Source organism: Hetaerina americana, unplaced genomic scaffold (genome assembly GCF_022747635.1).
Source record: "Hetaerina americana unplaced genomic scaffold, ioHetAmer1.1.p SCAF_10, whole genome shotgun sequence".
NCBI classification, from domain to species: Eukaryota; Metazoa; Arthropoda; class Insecta; order Odonata; family Calopterygidae; genus Hetaerina; species Hetaerina americana.
The window spans coordinates 61,985,391-61,994,856 of record NW_027286070.1 but is presented as its reverse complement, the minus strand read 5'-3'; positions in this window follow the sequence as shown (position 1 = coordinate 61,994,856).

Below are 9,466 nucleotides of genomic sequence, written 5' to 3'. Positions count from 1 at the left end.
CCACGGATTCAATATTGATAAAATTCACCTGAATCATTTGAAATTATTGCCAATTCTACCCGTTTTCCAAGTGTTAACCTATTTACTGAGATACTGGAATACATAAAGGACAGTGACAAAGTTGGACAAATTGTACTGCATCATCATTTTTTAATTACTGAACGGTATCAATAACGACATTCGTAATTTGCGACACTTGCTCTCACGTCGTACCAAAACGGGAGTCACTCCGGCGGATATTAGATATTTATCACCATTTGTCTATTCCACCCGAATGCCAGCCGAAATTTTCATCCTTTCATTATTTCCTAAATCAAATTAATCTCTTTACATTGATATTGACGAGTAAGTTTAGCGGAGTTTTTCGTCCATACTCACTAGTACTTTCGTGTTCCATGCATTTTATCACTGAAAGTTTCACACCTTGATGGTCACCAGGAGAATGGGAATATCAGTCTCCATTGATCTCTCCCGGTTCGAGGAACGTGAAGCTTACCTTAAACATCCATCTGTAAGCTAACAAGTGCCTCTGAGTAATTCCTTTACACCATTTCAGACTTGCAGACGGGAGGGGAGAGGCACAAAGGTCGATCGTCCACAAACACACACACACACATAGTTCCCAGATGGTTTTCCGACTCAAACCACTCCTCCCCTTATGAAACGTTTCATGTATTAATACAATTGAGAATAAATATTACTTGAGTATACGTGCGAAAATAATTTCGAATACCTGCTGTCTCCTGAGCTTAAGTTCATATGATAAGGGTTGTGTTCAAGTATCCACTGCGATTAGTTTCAAATTTGATGGATGACATGATTTTCAAATTAATTTGTGAGGGGAATGTTTATAAAATTATTTTCGTTCATATATGACAATGGTCACTCCCGTAGAGATTTTCTATATCCTTGACTGCACCCAGTATCCCACCAGCGTTCACCTCCTCCACTAAGTGAGCCTATGCGTCCTTGTTGCTCATTTACCCCTGATACTTCTTAAATTCGCCGCTCATTTATTTCCTTGAGCCTCCGTCTTATTGCCTTCTCATTTTATTTTACCCTCCATTATCAAACTACCTCACAAATCAGCTGTATCACCTGGTGACCACTCTGTCTCTCACCTTTAGTTCGCCATTCCATTGTTTGGGAGGTGCTCTCCCTTCCTCCGCTGCTCTGGTTACCTCATTACTTCTCACTTTGCCCCCCCCACTCCATTTCATTTACTTTTTAATGCTTCGTCGTTGTCAAATGAAATTATTATCAATTGTCCTCACATCTGTCCCTGATGCATAGTCACATAATGTTCCATTTTATTCCTCGGTGATCGTGACCTTAGGTCGATTCACGTCTCGAAAATCAGGGAGTCCAAAAAGTTCAATGGCGCTATGAGTTTTTTTTGTTTTTTTTCGTGTTAAGCCACGCACTAATCATTCTCCTCAAGTCTCCTATATTTTTATGTGAGAAAAATGTAAATAAGTGAGATTTAGTATTAAAATTCGAGAACTTCCATAAAAAGGGCATGAATTTATTTTAATGAAACAGAAACAAAGGATCATAAACTTACGATATAACAAAAGAGTTTTAAATTCGAGCGTTGTATTTCTTACCTTTTGAAATGGGCACGAGCTACGGCCAGTTTTACCTACACGAAATGGGCGCATTCTTTCTTTCGCGCAGTACGAAAAACCTGACCGTAGGCGTTCTTTATGCAACATAATAGGCGTCACTTCTGAATGTCATGTTTTCATTTCCATGGTTTTTTTGTTCTACGAAATAATACACGAACCGGTTGAATGGAAAACATTTCTCTTCAATTTTTTTCCCCACAATCATGTCCCAAATGTTCCGTTCTATTCTTATTTTCCTATCTTTATGACGATTTTTGATGTCTTGAGTGCTCTCCTTTTCTTGATTAACATGTGGAAACGATTTCTCAAGCGTAGGAATAGCATCGTTTCAACAAGCGGGTCAATGCGTAAATGACGTCACCCAGAGAATCTTCAGTTTCGGAGGCAGACAGTAAGCTCGGAGTCGCCAAAGTAGAGAAGTTTGCGCCGTCATACTTGGTGCATGTGCCCTGGGGAATATTCGAACAGCTTTTATTGGGTGGTTGACGATATTTTTCGACAGGAATTTGCAAGTAATGAAGAAAAACCCGCCGAATTATTTGATGACTACCGCTAAAATCCTTACCTTCGCTCAAGTGCGAAGGGCGACGAGGTTTATCCATCAATGAAATTTCTTTGATTCTTCAGAAAAAAGGGATTAGGGAATACCCAGAGTTTCCCTTCGTTTTCCGTAACGCATAACTGAAGGGAAGAAGTGGAGAGCGGTCGGATGAACACTCTCACAGTTTTATTAATATAATTTTCTCCTAACACAATTGCTCACTTTTCGTTCGGGTCAGACTAAGAAATTATATTCTAAATTGAAATACCGGGGGGAAATACCATATTTTGACTACGTACATATTTCCTCTCCTGTATATAATTTCAAAAATGCAGTGGGAGACTTCCTACTGTAATAATAACCCGGAAAGTCCTCGTAAAGAATTCAAGGGAATGTCGAAGAAAATTTCCTTTCCTGGAAAACATATCGCAAGATTTTCCGGGAATCTTATATTGAATCTGTCTCGAGATCCTATGAATGCAATTTTCCCCACCCAATTTCCGTGGTCACCAAATGATGACGTGCTATTTCCGTAATGCTGCGGTGCAAATTTTTACTCAGTAAATAATGTTGAAAGTGGTAGGAGGTTATTACTGCTTGTGTTTTTGATAAGTATCTAGTATTTTCATTATGCATTTGAGTAAATTTGTACTCTATGCATGACAATTGTGTTTGGTCTTAGGAGTGTTTTCTCGAGTGCAGAGAATTTCGTTAATTGCAAGTTACGACAAATTGCATTTAAGAAATAGTAGCATTATTTACCTGTAGTCCCAAATATATCCGCCATTACTTTCTGTATGAAATAACTCCATCATTTGTTCTATGTCCCCGTGCATTTTTCCATAATTCTATTCTAGTGTCTTAGCTAATGAATGGCATTACGAGCCATGTGTATATTCTCGTATGCAAGTATGTGTAAAATTAAACGCGAGATTAAAAACCAATTCCGTGGCACGTATAGAATTATTTTTATAGCAAGCAATTTTTTTAAATAATATGTTTATGCTCTTATGAAAAATATAGTTTGTTCATGTACTCTACTGTTCAATTGAAAACTGGAGAGTTGTCATAGGGAGTCCGTTTTCATTTTTCATGCTGTTTTTTTAAATTATTGCGTCAATTATATCTTCATATGGGCAGAATCCGGGTGAGTCAGGCCTCTTCATAGTCGGTTACGTTCATTTGGATATAATTCAATGGAATATTGGCACGTTCTAGCTTTTGTTGGTATATTGGATTTACGAGTGATATCGTTTACGAAATTAGTTTTGGTTACAAATGATTTAAAGTTATTATTAACCTCTTTTCGTTGTTGCTCCAGAAACGTAATTCGTTACTGGTTCCGCCTCGCGTTTAGAGTTGCCATATTTGTGCCATAAAAAAAATGTGCAACTCAAAAAATAATATTCATTCAACCTGGCTGACAATAATCCTCTAAACAAAAACTACTCATAAACATTGTTTACTCTCAAATATATTTTTCAGTGGAACTATTTCCTTAAAAAGATTAGTAGTTCCACATTCTATTGTACATTTATTTAGGAGATTGGTTTTACTTTTATCCTTCGGAGTCAAGGGAAAGTATAAAACAATCAACTCAGAAATGCTGACCGAAATGGATTTTTTGCGGTCGCGTGAATCGCTTGGTCCATTTTTAACACTGATTTCTACCCGGTTCCAACTGCGTGCACCAATGTAAATGGGATTTTGAGGGCATGATCAGTGAACACTATTCATTTTACTGAGGAAAATTTTTGTAATCAATATTTTCATTAAAATTAGAAGAACTCCATGTGTTTTACACCAACATCTACCAAACGTGAATGACTTATCACTACCACATTTTATGCAACCGCATGTTACTTGAACCAGTTTACATATTAAAGGTATTCCTTCCGCACTACTCTCGAAGGTGTAGGCCGGCGTCTGCTGGTGGGTGGCTGCAATCGGAGCACGCCCTCCGTTGGGAGTGGTGAGCACATAGCAAGCGTAATATAATTGATTTAGGTCAGCAAGTAGATTGAAATGGTTTATTTCTGAAAAAAAAAACTTTTCCCTCAGAATGACTTCACCCGATTGAATTGGCTGACATTGTCTTGGTACCATGGAATAGGCATCAAATGAGGTGAACGCCTTCCATTGGAGCAAAATCTCTGTCGCTAGTCGTGGGAACTGTGCTCTAGAGGGAGAACTCTTTTCATTTATATTCTCGTTCCCTGCGCTGATTCCCAGGGATTTAGTGCTGTCATAATATGCGTGAATTTTCCATGCGTCCCGGAATTAGATCTAACTAATGGTGGTTACAAAATTTTGCCTCTTTTCGCGGTTTCGGAGGAAAGATGACTTTAGTCATTTTTAGATGTCTTTACTCTTTCGGCTCTGTTCTTTTCTTTTATTCGTCTAATCATATGTGAGACGTTCATGATAGAATTAAACATTCAAGACCAATTGCAAAATTATGTGTACATTGCTTACATTTTTACAAAGTAGGAATGAAAATACAGAAATCGCTTTCGAAATCATGCTGACAGTGGGATTTTGAGGGCAAGATAAGTCGACAAGTAAGGTCACGATTAGATTTGAGTCGAGACGATTTCAGTCAAGGATAAAGAGGTTAAGATAAGTCGATGAGTAAGATATCATTTTGTAATAAAAATTTTGTATTCAACAATTTTACAGATATAGGACCTGCATTTTAAATGGAAGAACCTCATGAGCGTTACACTAATATCTACCCGCCGTAAGCGACATATGACGCGGGTGATTTGAATGTTCAACGAGTTTGCCATGTAGTGTAACACTTCATAATTTGACAATGATAATTTGGGCAATGATACACCATTTTTGTTGACTATTCGTTCCTATAGCTAACTGCTCAGGAAACATGATGGTTTATATTTTATTCTGGACGTGTGAGGCGTCGTGGGTCAAGCGTTTGGATCCTGACCGAAAGGTCTCAGGTTCAAACCGAGGGTGTTGATTTTGGACACCACACCTAAATATTCGATTCCATTTCCAGAAAACCAGTTCTAAGTGGTACATGTGGTTCAGGGTAAGGTAATATCTCAATTTGAGCTCATTAATTTCACAGTCCTTAGGACTTAATGTTACGACATTAAGACATAGATTCGTTGCCTTGTAGTTTCAAAACCAAAATCAGGTCGATTAATATGGAGGTAGCAGTAAATGAGAATTCAATATAAATACAATGCAGTCATAATTTCGCGTCTCTTTTATTCTTATTATAGCTCAGTTTTATTCATGAACATAATGTATTTATGTGTTATCTCCTGTTAGTATATACCAATACTCTTGGTAAACATTATTCCTCGAGCATTATATGTCCTACTCCATTCATTTGTATTACGGCGCAGGATTCTTCAAGACCTTACTCAGTATTTTTTGGCAACTCCATTAAGTTTTTACGTCCAGTATTTATCTCCTTGGTAATCGGCATTTCGGAACTCGTGTTTTGGTATTATATGCAAATGTAAATTAGTTTTTCGTTCGCAAACTAATCATAGTATGTGGGCGCGAAAATTTTTAACAGAAGGCTTAATAAATAATTAGCGGGTATCCCAAAGTGAGATTGCTTTCTTTCTTGATTGTTTGCTTTGATAACTCCAAATTACAAGAAATAATATAGTTCGGAAAATATTTTATGTTGAAACTCATTTTTGTTTGTTTAAATAACATTTAACGCGACATTTTTTGCGAGAGTGTTTTCGCCAAATAGGAGGGAGCTCCTGGAAACAATACTCAAGAAACCAATTATTATCAACGGCAACGGATATCAGAAAGTTAAATCTCAGGTTCTCATTAAAATTAGATCTCACAGGTATTCATGAATATATGGTTATTTAATGAGATATGTACATGATAAGAGTAAGGAAGTGAGAATGGGCATTTGTCCGATGGTGTTTTTTACGATCAGCGTTTCAAAGTTCTCAGGTGCTAAAACTTCTACGTAATTCAATCTATCTTTAGGATGAAAATCGTAATACGCAAAAAAATAAAACCGTCCATATCATTTAGCCCGTATGAATTTCGTTTAAAGATTTAAAATTAAAGTTCATTCACAAATCCATTTGTGCATAAATATGATAGATATTGAAATATACGTTCTGCCATAGAATATAGTACTCTATTTAATGAATGCTTGTTTTGCGGGATTTTGAAAGTAAAAGCAGGAGAGGTAACTTATAAAACTTGATGTAAGAATTTGCATGTAGGTAACAGGATAACATCTGGACTCCCTTAATTGACCCGTGAGCCTAGTATTGTTTTTATCCTCCTTCGCCTCTTAGAAAAGACGTGGGAGTCCCAATGAAATAAAAATATTTAGGATCAATGTTTTTTCTTTGTAAGTTTGCGTTGTTTTGTATGATTTGGTACAGCTGTGGTAAAACTTGAGGCTCATAGGACCACAACGATACCTTTGTGATAATAAAGGACAAGTGGGTGCAATTATGGTAAAAGGCATGTATTAAGATTCTCAAGAAGTCAAAGGTCGAGTCCAAAATGAAAAATGAAAGTTGTTAGGTTAAGCAGAAGGAACAATTTACACACACACACATATATCTTTATATATATATATATATATATATATATATATATATATATATATATATATATATATATAACACTTTTTGAAAGTCTCACGGACGTGAATAATAATGTATCACACTTAGCACTAGTGGACACAGACAAAAACACAGAAACACACAAAAAAGAGACTCACTATTTTTCGAATTTTCGGTGGTCGTTACCACCTTTATCAAGGAAGAGAGGGACAGAACTGAAGGGAATACGAGGGCTGGAGCGATGGATGGAAGGGGAAGGTGGGGAGAGAATTCCGAAGGGATGGGTTGGGAGGGGCAGCGTTAGAAGGGTGGGGAAAATGTAGAAGGTGATGGGGGTGGAAGGGGGATGAAAATATAATTGGAGCAGGGTAAATAATGCCTAATATTGATTCCTGGCCAATTCCAGGTCTCCAAGAGCCAGATGAAGGATTGCTCTAATGTTTTCAGTTTCAGTGGAGGATCAGAGGGTGGGAGGGATGCTATGATGGATTCACTATAGCGTTTATCAAAGGGAGTGTTGTGTTCGGATGCGTGTTTGGGGATAGGGAGCATATCAATTAAGGAAGAGTTTTTGCATGAGGCTCGGTGGTTGTTGATTCTGATATTGAGGGGTGTGGTGCACTGCCCAATATAATAGGCAGGGCAAAGTTGGCACTTCAGAAGGTACACTACATTGCTAGATGTGCAAGTAGAGGAGGGAATTGGTGGGAGAGAGTTAAAAAGCGGGTGGGAGAGGGATGGGATTTTAGTTTTGAAAATAGGGTATGTTTTGCATCTGGGTTTATTGCATGGCGTTGGAGTGGTTTTAGGACGGGTTGTAAATCCCTAAATTATGTATTACCAACTTTAAAATTTCACACAAATATTTTTTTTGTTTACATGATTAATTTCTCAAACTTGGGTTAGTTTTCCATGCGATAGCATCAAGACAATTTTTTCTAAAAAGCGAAGAAGTAAGGAAAATCTGGTAGGCCACTGTTAATATCGAACCTGGGGGCGACATCATATCACCTTTCTCAGTGCGACAGTAGGAATCACAGCCATCTACCGAGCAGCAAAAATCTCAGTGCAGGAGTTGCAGAAATCGCTTTCACGGCCGTGCATTGAGGGGATGGAAACGGGAACCAACTCATTATCATCCTGAGGAGCAGCAGGATCTCATGAAGGGAACTACTCAAAAAATAAGTGCCCGCCCAGTCTGGGATGTCAACAAAATTAGGATTGAGACTGGGAATGCCTCACCAATCCGGACATAAGGAAGCTCAGATAATCTAGACGCAGAATTGTGTGGACTGGAATTTTAGGTATACATAGGACCATTAAATAGAGCAACGATGTTAGGGGCATTGCTATATGACAGTGTTGCAATGAAAGCGTAGAGTTTCCAGCAATGCACGAAAAGGATCATCATGATCGTTGCAACAAAAATGCTTCTTCCTTAAGTTCCACGTAAGCAACAGGCTACGATGATGACAAGAAGGAAGATTTGTATGAAAACCGGCATGTAAAAAGATAATGGAACACAAAACACACTGAGATACTGGTTTTTAACCGTCGGAAATGAAGAATATTAAGTAGGAATAAGATATGGATCAGGTAAACGTAATGAAAGAGGAAGAGCGATGTTGGAGTTCAAAGGACTATGAAAATTAGTTGCGTCAAACTTATTTCAACGCATATAAAAGAAAATTCCAGGCGAATAGATCAGGAGAAAAATAAACACGGAATAAATGCCAAAATATTAGTGCTTTTTGGTCTAATTTAGGAGGACTGGAAAGTTATAAGGGGTCAGATGCCAAGGGTGTGCTTCCTTGATTAATGAATGAATAAATGCCAAGTTAAATAAAAGGCGTTGGATAAAACAGTGAAATACCAATGGTAGGTGGTAAAAATAGCACGTAACTGAGGCAAGCATTCGAGGGGACGGCAGAGAAATAACTAGAAAATTTAAACAATAACTCACCCACAAAATGGTTGTACGTAGTAGGAAACTCTCTAATTTCTTTAAATTTCTCTTTGTCACCAGTGTCTGGTATGGACGGTCGCCGGAGGATGGAGAAGATTTGCAGCAGTTGAATGCGCTACCGAATAATAATGAAATGAAATTTGTAGACAGGGTGACCAATGAAATAGATATTCGAAGTTGAAATAAAGGAGGCAGTATGGTCAGGGGGAGGGGCGAGCACGCTGCCGTGAAACATTCGTAGGCTCGATAACAATCAACATTATCGACCCAAAGCTTGCCTTTCATAGGTGGGATAGGGCTTATTTCGGACGCACAAGTCCAATGGCGCATGAAATCCACTAATTCATTATAGGGGTCCATTTCTTCTTTCTATGCTACCTGCGGCTTCCCACAGAAATTTTATATTTACTTCAACAAAGAAACACCGCGATTTTAGGTGGGGTAGTTCAGAGACACGACCCGGATTCAAACACGGAACCATATGCTGCACAGCCAGATACCCTGATCACTGGGTCCCCATGTTTTCGATTGATGACCTAAGATAACTAATACTTTCTCATTATATTTAAGTTTATCTATTATGTAACAACGACCAACTCGTTGCATTGGCATCTTACAAAGAGCAACTTTCACTGACTTCCATTTTTATAATTCTCCTTTTTAATTTATTATCTCTCCACACTCGGACCCCTCCACTCTGTCATTTAAAACTCAAGCTGGGAAGAGCCCGTTTATTATTGAAACATTA